A 13,595-nucleotide genomic window follows, 5' to 3' on the forward strand; every position below is an offset into this window, starting at 1 on the left:
TTACGCTGAGCAGTGCCAGGAGTCATGGTCCATATCCTATAGAATATCAAAATAAAGTTGCATTTAAGTCCTCTGTTACTTAAATGCCACAATACAGACAGTCTCGATAGGGAACTGTGGCTGAAAGGGATGTTGTACGTGGAGTAGGAAAGACCAGTGAGAACTGAGATTGAAGAGGGCGATGGTTGTATATTATGCTGTAATGAAAGTGAAAAGCTTTTATTTGTGAAGTCTGAAGTCTTGAAGTATCAAATGGCCAGAGGAAAGACCTGAATAATTTAAGATAAACATGGTAGCGTTCAGCCTAGAAAGGAGAGAACTGGAAAAAAGGGAAGATTTTCTGCATTTGTAGTTTAATGGAAAATGAAAAAAAGTGATGACAATCTTTTGAGACTCAGAGCAACAGGAATTGACAGGTACAGAGAAAAGGGAGTTAATTCACTATCAGCTTAATTTTCTATTCAATAAAATAAGAGAATTAAATTGGTTGGGAAGTCACAAAAGCAGCAGCTTGGGAGGGAAGACAGTTCTACTTAGTCTTGCAACGTTCCATGGATATTGTCAATGTTTTAATATACTCTGAATCCACTTCCTTCACGCAGATGAGTAGGCTTGGTTTCTGAAAGTTTAGTTCACAGAGTGTTAGTATAAATTACTTCAATTGCTAATACTTAGGTTCTGTTCCTCATATCTCTAGCCATTTATAGCTATATTTGTGCTTTATTTTAAGAGGGAGGGAATAGGGCTACTTTCTTAATGAAGCTGCTTTTCAAAAGTTTTATGAAGGACACTTTTCAGTCGTGCTAATCTGTGGATGAAGGTGTTTTGGTGCCAAGGGTTCTGAAGACAAGATTCAAGTTCTGAGTTTCTCAGAACTTTAAGGCTCAGTGCATCAAGTAGTAACTTTAATTAATGTTTAGGTGGCACCTTTTTTCGGTAAGATATTTTGTTGTTAAGAAGCTTCAGAAGGTAGAAGTTTTGGAAGAAAGTAGCTCTGGAAATATGTAGGAAAAAGAATGGCTCATAGCCATAGTGTTTGTGTTGAGAACACTGCTGCATGTGTTTGCGTGTTCTGGGATTGTAAATTTTGAAAGATCTCTGCTTACCTCCAGGGCAAAGGTCACCACCCAAAGTATAAGAACTTTGGTGTATCTGTGTTGTTGCTACTTCATGGCTTTCTTCATTGTCACTCTAGCAACTTGTATGATACCAAGACAAAATTGTGTGTTCTCTAGAAGGCTTTCTGAGTTTATCTGTGGATCAGTTCTTCATGTGTTCCTGATGATGGTTGCTTGGTGTGCTTCTTGCTTCTTATTGGTAGGTTCTATTGCACTTTACATGTTTATCTTTGTGTCAGACTTCCTTGCGTGCATGGTTTCTTGGTACAGTAGTCTTTAGATTCTTGGGTGGTTTGTATCTCTTGCAGTCTGACATAATTGCTAATTAAGAAGACATTAAAAATAGTTCTGCAAGGGAGTGTGAGCTTGAGAGCAGTCCATGTTACCAATTTCAACAGTTTTGAGTACTTACTTTCAGAATTCAAGGCCTTTATGTAACTTGCTATAATCTAAGCATTCTTGGCCTCATTCCTGAATGAACTGATGGTTTGATCCTTGCAAGTTACAAACTACTACTGATTCTTGTAGAAGATGAGGTTTATTTACTAGCCCAAGGGGCACTATGACTAAGGAGAATGATATAATCATTGAAACACTGATGAGTAGCAGAATTTCTGGTTTGAAGATTCAGATTTTCCCCTGGAAGGGACTCCACAGAGCTCTTCTTTCAGCTTGTCTGGACAAGAAATACCAGGTTTTGGTTTGAGGCATTTTGAGATGTTGGAATCTGTAAGATAAGCCTTCCCAATGGCTTCAGGGAAGCTTTGATATGTGCATTTAACTAGTTGTGGGTGCTGGGGAATGAAGCTAATAGTCACCTCTTAATTGGTTCTTAGTTCCTTTAAGTAAAGAAGTAACGAGCAGGTGGCTGTCTTTCCTCCAGCTTTTTACCACCACTATTATGACCAGAAGTGTGGATCATGCACTGTAGAACAGGGCAGAAGCAGCTGATGTGGCTGGCTCAAATCTTATCTAGCAGATGATATTTTCTATTAAAAGACCACCTCCTTTTGATGCTCCAGAATTGTTCATTACTACTTCAATGTATTCTGGTACATCTTTCATATAATCTGTATCTGTAATCTGTAGGACGTCTGCTAGGATCTTAGTCAGATGTGTAGGTGCTTTTAGCAGTATTGCTCTGAATGGGATCAGTAGTTTATCACAAGAACCTGTGATCACTTCCTGGTAGTGAAGCAGTGGTGTGTGGGAGCCTTCACCTCTTCCAGATTCATCTGTCCTTTCCAGTTCCTGAGACCAGCAAGAGACCACAAGCAAAGGAAAAAAAGGGTAAGAGTAAAAAAGCTCTTCAGTGTGACGTTGGGGTTTTGCAGCAGTTGAAAGATTCAAGTTGTCCCCTAGCTTAGAATTGTGCTGCATGCCTTTTTGCAGTGCCTCAGACTCTGTACTTGGAAAATAACTGTGTATAAAATGTGAACATAACTCGATTTTTAGGTTCACCATACAGGATGTATTGTGTTGGATACAAGATTTTCTATGTTTTGTGTATGTGTAGGGGGGTAGTATGTTATTTGAAGATTCTTCACCCAGAAGTCAGAAATGTGCCTGACAGTGTTTCCTCACTTCAGTGGTAAGTCTTCACTCTCTCTAACAGTTATAGTTAGCTTCAAACTTTGTATGGTAAATCCCACAGTTTGATGCTTATTAGGACCTAAAATTGCCCATACAAAGAAGGTTTAAGGTTTGCTTATTTTGAAATGAAGGAACACGTAAAACAATGTCTGCTGCTTTTCTCTGGTAACACAGTAGAGAGAAACCCTGTGCTACTCTTAGTGTCTCTACTAGACAGGAATCACACCCATTTTCCACACCAGGGGGGCATTGGTGGTTTGTGTCAGGTTATTCTGTGCTCTAGTTTCTGAAAGATTGTATCAAAAGGAAATATTTTATAAAAGGGGTTCTACATAGGTTTACATAATGATGAAACAAACGAAAAGGCATTTCTGACTCAAGCCAGAGACTCTCTGGAACTCCTGAACTGACTTTCGCATCTTGAGGCTGGCCAAGCCCCTGTCCACACAAGTTGGTACACATTCTCAAGCCCTATCATTGCTGAGTTGGCAGAAGAATGCTCTGAAAATTATCTGCAAGGAAATAACTTTCCTTCCCCTGCTATGCTTTCTCAAACAGACCAATTGCGCAGAGTTTGAACTCAACATGAGAGGGACACCAGCAGGAAAAGGTTCCAAAGCAAGACTTGTGACTCTTCATTGTTTGTGCACAGCTTTTCAGCTCCCTTTGAAAGCTCAAATCTCATGCTAGTGGCATGCCTAACAGATAGAACAAGATTTACTTCTCTGTATATCTTAAAACACATGCATTTATCACAAAACTACTTGAAGAACAATACCAAGGATTACAGGCTGCTAGATCACTGTAGCAAGTAATTTTCAAGCACTAATGATTAGTTGATTAGTAGTATCATATTCCAGCACACCTTTCTCCAGAAAGGTCTTTCAAATAAGGACTCTGACAGGAAAAGAGCCCTCAGAGAGATCATTGAGCTGGGTTCCAGGCATGGATAAAATATCTCTGAAACGTTATGTTATCCAAAGGAGTCCCTGTCTTTCACATATGTTGGGCCACCCACATTTTTAAGTTCTTCCTTCTGTTTCTTTAGAACTTACTCCCCTATGCAAGATACTCACAGAACTTTATTCGTAATTTATGCACAAAGCCCACAAATGGCTACTTCATCACAGATACTTCCTAACTGTTTTGTTTTTTTTCCCTCCATCAGATTGTGTTTTGATTTGGCAGTCAAACACTTGGGAGAATAACAGTCTACTCCATCATGTTGCAAGCACCATGGCTGCTGTGTTAAGAAATGACACCCTAGTATAGGTTTGCAGGAAAAATCATTTGGATTCTGTGCATCTGCTCACCCTATGGTGGAGACATCATGGTGATGTTTCTGATGAGAATGATCTACGTTTACTGGCTAAATTGGATCCTGCTTTCTATCCTCTCCTAGGCCACTGCATGAGTCATTGTCAGTATGTAGGGAAGGTGGCTGAATGCAACAAAATCCTGTTGCTTCTACTTTCTGTGGATTTTGGAGACTTTTTCTCTGTGTGTGTGCATTCTGCGAGCCTTTCTTTCCCATGGTACTGTAGTCTGGTTCCAGTACTGCAGATGGTACTACTGGAAGTTTTAGTGGTGAAAATGATGGCTCTGGAAAGGGAAGAAGAGATGTCTTGTGTTGTTAGGTTGGCTGCAGCCTGCACTGGGACCTTCTACCAGCCCTGAGCTCCTACTGTTTCAGGTCACACTCTGCCTGTTTTGGAGGTGTTGAGCACAAGCTAATCTGGCACGGCTGTATCCCTTACTGTGTAAGCCTTGGACCCTGGCTGGGACCCCTGCTACAGCAGATACAGGTCTGTGTGGCAGCACCACCATGTTGTCAAGAGCAGAACTGGGGAGTGGGTAAGAGCTGAGGTAAGTGGGCTGGTAACAAGCAGCTTGTTAGTTACAGTGTTAGTTAGCCACTGAACAAGAAGTTAATAAAGTAGTGCTCCTGGGGCACAGCCTATGGGCTGCTAGGAAGACGTGTGAAACGTTAGAACCAAGTGAGGATGGCAGCAAAGAGCTATGAACAGATGTGTTGGACAAGGGATTTGGAGCAGGACCGCAGAAGGCCGTGGAGACGCACAACAGTGAGAGTTTGTATAGTTTATGGGTCCTAATCTCTGAACCCTCCACTGAAACCTTCTGGGGTCCAGGTTCCAGACAAGTGTGAATGCTGTAGACGGATCAGATGAGATGCGATAAAGCGAGGAAAGGGGCCAGAAGGCAAACTTTGAGTGCTACGTAGAGCTTTCCGGCATTTGTGATGTTTCCATAGCAGTCTTTACTGCTTTTTGTCTCTTTACTGCTGTTGTGCACCTCCCTTTCCTGTCATAGTTCTCCTGACAGGTCACCATATGCCATAAACCCAGCAAGAGCACATGCTAGATGAAGGTTTGCCACAGATATGCGTTGTTGTTTGAGGACTAATAAAGCTTGTATCTGGTAATATACACAATTGAAGGTGATTTATGATGGAGAACAGCTATGTGCTGAAGACTGAGCTGTTGCTTGGGTGGTGTCTGGCTGAATCATAGAATCATAGAATAGTTATGGTTGGAAAGGACCTTAAGATTATCTAGTTCCAGCCCCTTGCCATGGGCAGGGACACCTCACACTAAACCATGTCACCCAAGGCTCTGTCCAACCTGGCCTTGAACACCGCCAGGGATGGAGCATTCACAACCTCCCTGGGCAACCCATTCCAGTGCCTCACCACCCTCATGGTAAAGAACTTCCTCCTTATATCCAATCTAAACTTCCCCTGTTTAAGTTTTAACCCGATACCCCTTGTCCTGTCACTACAGTCCCTAATGAAGAGCCCGTCCCCAGCATCCCTATAGCCCCCCTTCAAATACTAGAAGGCTGCTGTGAGGTAATTCTGTTCTTTCATTTTAAATGCAGGGATAGCAGTGTTTAGGAATTGGATTGGAAACTAAATATGAGAGTGGGGCTTGGTCCTGTGGCAAAATCAATGTTTGCCTCTTGTCTTTTATGTCTCTTTTGCATGTTGGCTTTATTTGTTGTCTGAGAAGGCTGTTTCTCAGTTCCCTCCACCACAAAAGCTTTGATTGCCTGCTGTGGCTAGATCTGGTCTCCGCATCTCTCCTGCCATGTAAGGCCATAGACATAGCTGGCCAGTGACAGCAGCATAGGCCTAGACACCACAGGGACGCTTGTGCCAGACAAAAGGACCCACAGACCTCCTCACACTGCCACAGCTGTGCTGCATCCATCTCCACACACGTACACACGCACAGGCAGCACAAATTGAGTAACATTATTTATTTTGGAGACCGGTCCAAAGGGCTGGCCCGGGTCCTGCCTGCAGCAGGGGATCCACGGCCTAGCCGTGGGGCCTCAAGCTCCCCCTGCTCCCCCATCGCCCTCATCAGGCGGCATGTGGGGCTGAGGGTGGGATGCGTCTGGTGGGGGTGCGGGCCAAGGGTGTGAGCATGTGGTGTTGGGTTTTGTTTTTAAGTGACCTTTGGTCAGTGTTGGGCTTTGTTTTTAAGTGGTGTTTCGTCAGAGTGCTGCCATGGCGGTTAAGAGGGTCACTGCAGCTGTGAGGGGGTGTCATGTGCAGGCCAGTGCCTCGTGTTTTTGGCTTAAATGTGTAATTCCATCTAGGGTTATTTGTGGCAAAGCTGCTGTCTGAGATAATGGGATTTATTCATATTTTTTCCATGTGTGTCTGTAGCTGTTTTTACTAAATGTAATTTGCCCTAAATATATAATTGTTTGACAGCTTGAAATGCTTCCAAAGCAGCCATTCAAGTCTCTCCTGTAAATAGCACACCTTTTAAAATTATATCAATACTTAATGCATTTTGTGACTCAGAGGAAGGAATAGCAATGGGAGATTTCAAATGTGGGAGATTTGAGGGACCTGGCATATTTTACAGTTTTCCCTCTCGGTATGTGTATGATGTCAAATAGGAATACAGAGCAATTGTGGATGAGGTCCGACATCAGGAGCAGAGTGAGGGAGGTGAACCGCCACTTCCAGCATTAAAGCTCCTACCGCATTCATTTTCAGCCTCACTTAACACATGCCTCTTCTGCAGCTCTCCAAAGAAGCCCCTTTGCTCCTCCTGCCTCTTATGAGCAAGAGCAACAGATGTTTCCTTGTCTATTTGTGGGAGGCAGAAAGCTCTGGGGTAGAAATATTCATAACTTTTTTTTTTTGTCCTGCTTATGGGAGGAGCAGTATGAAGAAAATGAGGACCCTGCTCTTGAATGTTGAACACATAAAAGGGGCAAAAGAGTTAATTGTGGCCTGATGTCACTTAGGGATCTTTACATCTGCCAATGATAAGTAAGCTAAAAGAGCTATTTGTGGATGTCTCTTGTCCAGTCATCATATAGGGTATCACAGTCCATATAATTTCATGCAATAAAGCCTATACAATTAGAGACCCCCCCTTTATAAAAAATACAATTAAGTGTGCAAATTCATAAATAATTTATTGCTTACAAACAAGTTTTATGCTTTTGTTATGGTAAGGCTTACATCTACTTTTATGACATGTGTGGGTGATCACCACAGTAAAGTTGAGTTCAGTGTAATGCAACAAAAAATCAGATGAAACACTTATTGAGTAAAAGTATTTTGAATGAATTTCTCCCAGTGTTCATGACTTTTTTTAATACTTTAAAATCAGGCTAGTTTTGAAATTCATCTCCAGATACTGTGAGAAAATTGCAGATTTTGGGACCAGAGCGTGTGAACAGCTGTAAAAGATTACAACAGAATCGTTTAAAAAAAATGGATAAAGTTATGTAAGTTAAAAAACCCAAACCAACAACACCAAAACCACCACACATTTGACATGTCGAATAGAAACAGTTTGCAACCTGAATGTTAAAAGACTGGTGTGTGCACGTAAAATGTGATTTGTTTTTCAAATGCACTGTTCAGTACATCTTAGGGATTCTTGCAATTTCAAATGACATTTCTCTTTGAGCATATTTTAACCTGCGCTTTATCTAAGGAAATGCTTGAAGTAGCAATAACTGGAAAAGACCACAGAGGCCAAAAGTTTTCTGCTTTTTTCTTGTTTAGTTTCTCTGTCTGGCAACAGTTTGTGATCTGTCAGTTTAGTGTGTGCAGAAGATCTGTGCATAGCAGACAAGTGAAATGTTGTGGTCCTGCAATCCCAAGACTTTCCAAACAGGCTGAGATACAGGTACAGCATTTGATGCTATCGGGTAATGTGTGGCTTCACTGTTTATAAAAGAGATCTTGTATCCTTCATTATATATCCTTTGTATATGCAACCATTTGAAGGCAATGAAATATTATTGCTTGTTATCTTAGATTCTTTTTTCTTGGAGCATGAAAATTTTGCATGTTTTGGGGAAGACAAAGGTAGTAAAAGGGTCCAAGGCTATTTACAAGCAAGCATCTGAGTTAGGAGAACATGCTTTCCTGCTTCTCTTTAGCCAGGTAAACATAAGTACTTGCGTGAAACTGTTTATTTACTTCTGTGCTCGTCTCATTCTTTTCATTTCAAGACAGACTACAGAAAACATTTCTAACAGCAGTCTTGAACATCTATCCAGTTATTTGGTTTTATCTCAAAGATTGTGATGGAATCATGTCCTCCTTGATGTTCAGTGGATGGAGAATTTAATTCAAGGTATTAATTTGAGATGACTGCTTTAATGGGAAGCATCTGCTTAATTCGGGTCAGAAGCAGAGGGCTTGTGTCTTTCCTCTCTCTGTCTTAATGTTTGATTTCTCTATCCCCTCCTTATTATTTCTCTCCCATTGCCTTTATCTCTCCAGAGTCTTTCCTCTGCCCTCTCTCCCTGATACAGAAAGTACTTAGTATACATTTTTAGCTTTTCTGTGCAATTTTTAGTTCTTAGACATAAAAAATACTGTACAGTAAATTACTGACTTTTACTAGACTCCTCTTGTTACAATTTCTCTGTCAGTATTCAGAACTTCACCAAATTCTGGAATAGTTGTCTTTTCCGTTTTTAAAGGCTCTTGAACACAATGAAAATGATGCAGACATGAGAGCGTATTTGAGAATATCATGGTTAAAAATTTGTAGTTTACATTACTGAAAACCCAAGTATCTTTAGTGAGAGATCAGAATCCATCTCAGGCTAAACTTGACTCTCTGAGTATTTAGCCATATGTAAAGAGAGATGGCTTTGGCTGTCACAAACTTTATGGTTGGAAATTTGTTAAATAAAGCAAGCTGCGTAGAGGAACTGAGGAGTACTGGCTGCAAAGACAGCCCGAGAAAGCAAATTGTGAGCTGCGAGCTTAGAAATCTGCTACTTAAGTTGCAGAATGGGACTATTTCTGAAACTGTGAAAGCCAAATTAGAGGTACAGCAAGCAAATAATAGATCTAGTACTGCTCATGGAAATAATATGCTGCTGAAATAGAGACTTCCATATCCATACAGAAGAGAACGAAAAGTGAGGAAAACACACAATGATAGCAAACCTCTTAATTCAGTTTAAAGGAAATTGTGTAAGAAACCTAGTCATCCCTGTTAAAAAGAAGGGAAAAAAGCTCCAAGAATTTTATGTGATTATTAAGAAAGAGAAAGCAAGCTGAAAAGAAAGAGCTTTTCTGTGTATTATTTTTTAATTCTTTATGTATGAGGGGGTTTTTGGTTTTCCATATTTTTCATACTGCCTCTGTCTTAGATTCAATTATGTTCTGACTTCCTTACAGTTGGTTTGGCCTTGCTGGAAAGAGGTTAAATAGCATGATCAACTCACACATCTATTATGGAGATTCAGTTAGACTGGAGTAGAGACAGATAGCAAAATTTTCCTGACTAAACCTTTTTATAGGATGTATCATAATAGACTGAAATAAAAGGTGGAGCTACCTGAAAAACAGCATTTCTTCTGAGAACACTGGTGGGGGAGAAAACTTACAAAGTATAATGACAGAAGAAAAACGTAGCAGCTTTGTCTGTGGCAGGGAAAATGGAGAAAAGACCTGATAGAAACAAATTGCTGGATGAAATTAAAAAAAAAAAAAGATGATTTGGCAAAGCAGCAGAGGAACACAGATTCTGAAAGAACCCTCAAGCAGCTTACTATCCTTAGAGGCCAATTAAACCTGAATCAGTCAGGAAAGACAGAAAGAGCCCTCCTCAGGCTTAATGAAAATTTATATCAAGCAAAATAAAGCCCTGAGATTATTGGCATATAAGGCGTAGAATGTGAAGAGAAACAAGCTAGCTTGGCTATTAATGATACCAGGGTCGTATTTACATTTTAAACAAAATATATTTGTAAAGTCTTTGAAGGTTTTCTGTGTCCATCTGTATATTAACAAAAAATCGGCTCCAGCTGACAAAATAATGTATGTAATGAAGCAAATATGCCCCCAGGTTCCAGCTGCCCAAATCACCATTTGAAGCCATCTGAGTAAGAAAAATATTAGCAAATATCTTCAGAAAATGCCAGCTAGCCCAGACAGCAGGACTTTTAAATGCTTTTAAACACCTTACTTGGCAACTTGTAATAGCAATTTGTGCCTTTACATACTGGTCAGTTTCTGCTTTTAGAAGTTGATACATTGCTTTGCAAGAGCTTGCTAAAGCATCTCTGTTAAACTTCATTGTTGTACGGTATATTAGAAGGATGTAATCATCACTATATATCAACCTTGCTTATAGTAAGGGCACCATTTACTAAAAATGGTGAAGAAAACAGGTGAAGTTAGGCCTCTTGCCCTGTGTCCCCATACCTTGGTCTTCCTGCAGTCATTTTAAGAGCTTGGCAATTGAAGGCTATTTTGCTAAGATACCAATTTCCATTAAAAAAAAGTTTCAGTAAAAAATTCATGTTTTCAGTTTCCCTATAAATCTTCCTAAGGAGTCAAATAGAAAAATAAATCAGAGAAATGGGTAACTCTGGGTTAAAATCAGTACTTCTCCTCAAATTCCCACTTTTTTGACATAAGGTTTTAGCATCTTCAAACGAAGCACGTACCAAAACCCATGTGACTGCTATTTTAACTGTCTTGAAAGTCAGTTTTTGTTTAGGTTGATAGACACTACTGTCTTCCTTCTTTCAAAAGATACTCATAGTGAAAACTTTCAAATGGACTCTTGAGTTTTGAGAGCTTAAGAAGCAGGACCTAAAGCTCCCAAATCACAAAAAGTGAAAGGAACCAAGGAATAATTTATATTTAATCAGGAAATAAATATCCAAAATAGATTCCATATCTCACTGATTGTCTTCCTTAGGGGCAGGGAAAAGCCTCTGGATATGAGCTCTGCAGAGAAGATGAGTCCTCATCCACAGAATTGTTTATATGGTTTGCATAGGATTTCCCATATTTGCTCATTGTTTCTTTCAGAATTCAATTGCAAAATTTTGAGACATCTCTGAAACAATTCCTGCATGCTTTATGGTAATCCATTTTATCCCTGTTTTTCTATATCTGTTAAAGTACTTCCTATGGATATTCAATGCTCTAATTACTTTCCATGCTGTACAGTTCCTGATGCCTTTAGAAGTAATATATAATTTAAAAAGTATTTTTAAAGATTGAGGATGTGCAAGTCAATGTTACCAGTCATGGATATTTTATTTACAGCCCTAAGTGCTTCTGTTTGTAGGAATTTGACAGAATACAATAGTTCTGCAATAAGGTATATCAGCTAATGACTTTGTAATATGAACTGTGTATGTCCTGCCACAAAACAGACAGAACAGGCAGAACATAAATTAATTCTTCATATGTGAACAGCTGGAATGTGAGAGGGTATATTTATACATATAAATGTATGTTACCATGTTATCTTGGTCTCTGTGCACTACCTCTTATTCCTGAGAGGCTTCTTTCAGAAGTGTATGTATTCTCTCCCCACCATCTCCCAGATTCACATTTTAGAACCCCAGTTATTTCCCTGTGTTTGACTTATTGACAGATTCTTCATGTTCCTTTCAACTGAAACAGTTATGATGGCTGGCCACACACAGTGCCTGAAGATGTGAAAATGTATTTTGAAAAGCAGCAAAGTAAGGCAATCTTCTTGAAGAATTAATGGCACCAAGAACTTACTTACCCTTCCCCTAGTAGGTGGGAACCACAGATGGAGCTGAAGAATAACTACTCATTCTGTGTGCTGTATCTGATTATCAGTATAAACCATAGTGTTTGGGAACAGAAGTGGATGACAAGAAGACACATATAAAATTCTTGTCATACTTTTTTTGGTTAGTTTAGTGAAAGCAAAATAAGACTTTTTTTTTTTCTAATTTTTTTATTTTCATAAAGAAACTGTAGGGTTTTTTCTTTGACTTTTTTGTCATGATGTCCAGTAGCACATGGCAACAGCGCTAAGGCTATATCTGCTTTAATATCATATTATAAATATACCAAAGCAGCAATTTTCCTATAGAACTAGAACAAGGAAGTATATATTCATACATATATGAAAAGTATATATAGAGTATATATATAAGCTTGGGTGTCAAGGACTAATTTTGTTTCCCAAAATATTAATTGGAAAGGGCAGTGCTAAAGACCTGTTTATAATTTATTTTTATGTTCCCATTAGAATACCAAATTGTTGCAAAATATTCAGATTCAGAACAGGGCTAAGTTTTTTTTTTTTGTCTTATTCACCCCTACAGAATTGCTTGAATTCAAAGCAAGAAGTTCCCAATTTGGGTCTCATTTGCTTGTTTGTTTTACTTTGTAATATAAATGGCTCCCCTTTGTCTTAGGCCTCATCACAGAGTTGAATAAAGAGCGAGACTTGAAGTTGCTTAGGAAAAGGGAAGATGCAAAAGAAGACAGTAAATACTTAGTAAGAGGAGGCAAGGGTTAAGGCCTGGGACCACAGAACAGCTGGAATATGTTAGTTTTACAGGAAGGCAGCCCAGAGAGACAGTGTGAATTGCCAGCAGGTGGCTGGGAATCGCTGGATAACTTGGAAGTGGTGGGACTCTGCTTCTTACTGTGATGACTCGACTAATTTCACCCAAAGCCTGTTTTTCTATATAACAGCAGACCTTTGTCAAAGCCCATTGAAGTAAATTTAGCATTTTCTTTAAACATAATAGGTTCTGGATCTGGCCCCTGATTGTTTTGACACTTTTTGTTTGCTGTATCCTTTAAAGATTTACGTTATTCCTTCTCTGAAGAGGGAAAAAGGACTGGTTGACTGCAAGACAGGCTTCAAAGTGTGAGACACTGATGTGTCCCTTGGAGAAACTGCCTTAGAGTCAAGCAGACACTGTTTTGTTAAGAGAAGATGCAAGCAGACAAGTGTGGGAAGAAAGGTCTGCTGGGGTTTCTCTCCCTTCTGCGGTAAGGAAAGCTATGTTGACAGAGACAGCTGCTCTCACCACAGTGACACTTTGCTGTAATTTGCAATACTGGTCTGTGTTCTGCAGAATTCTTAATCATAAAGTGGGCTTTGCTCTGGGTGGCACTATACAAACACAAGAGGCTGTCCCTGGCCCAAAGACCTTGCAGTGTAGGTGTAAAACGAGATGACAGCAAGTGGACACGGAGACAGGCAAACAGAAGGACCCAATGACAGTGCAATTCTGGTAGCATAGCATGGCAGTTTTCTCAACATTTATTTAATTGACACTGTGCTAAAAGAGAGTTTGAAGAAAATGATTTGAAGATAGAATCCTGCACACGTATTTCTGGAAAGCTCCTCCCAGGTGTAGGATAAAGTGCATGTGTTCTCATTTGACAATCTAACAAAGTGGCATTTGGCAGGATTGGAAGAAACAATACTGGACTAGCCAAGATGGGAGATGATGGGAACTTTGAGAAGACTTTTATCTATATGGACGAGTGGGAAAAATATCTCAAGCACTAACCAGCAAGGCTCTGTAGACCTATAGAGAAGTCTAAGTTGAAGATGATGTCTGGAT

At 39.8% G+C, this 13,595-nt stretch overlaps 1 long non-coding RNA gene across 1 annotated transcript; it reads left to right on the plus strand.

Annotated features, from left to right (window-relative positions):
* The first annotated feature begins 7,268 nt into the window (after positions 1 to 7,268).
* Positions 7,269 to 13,288, plus strand: LOC134156565 (uncharacterized). The gene is made up of 4 exons (XR_009961959.1): positions 7,269 to 7,916; positions 8,026 to 8,154; positions 11,627 to 11,717; positions 12,429 to 13,288. It is a non-coding gene; the product is annotated as an uncharacterized LOC134156565 (long non-coding RNA).
* The last annotated feature ends 307 nt before the right edge of the window (positions 13,289 to 13,595 follow it).

The sequence above is a fragment of the Pezoporus occidentalis genome, unplaced genomic scaffold (genome assembly GCF_034315485.1).
Source record: "Pezoporus occidentalis ecotype Australia unplaced genomic scaffold, CSIRO_AGI_Poc_V1 ctg88, whole genome shotgun sequence".
Taxonomy (NCBI): domain Eukaryota; kingdom Metazoa; phylum Chordata; class Aves; order Psittaciformes; family Psittacidae; genus Pezoporus; species Pezoporus occidentalis.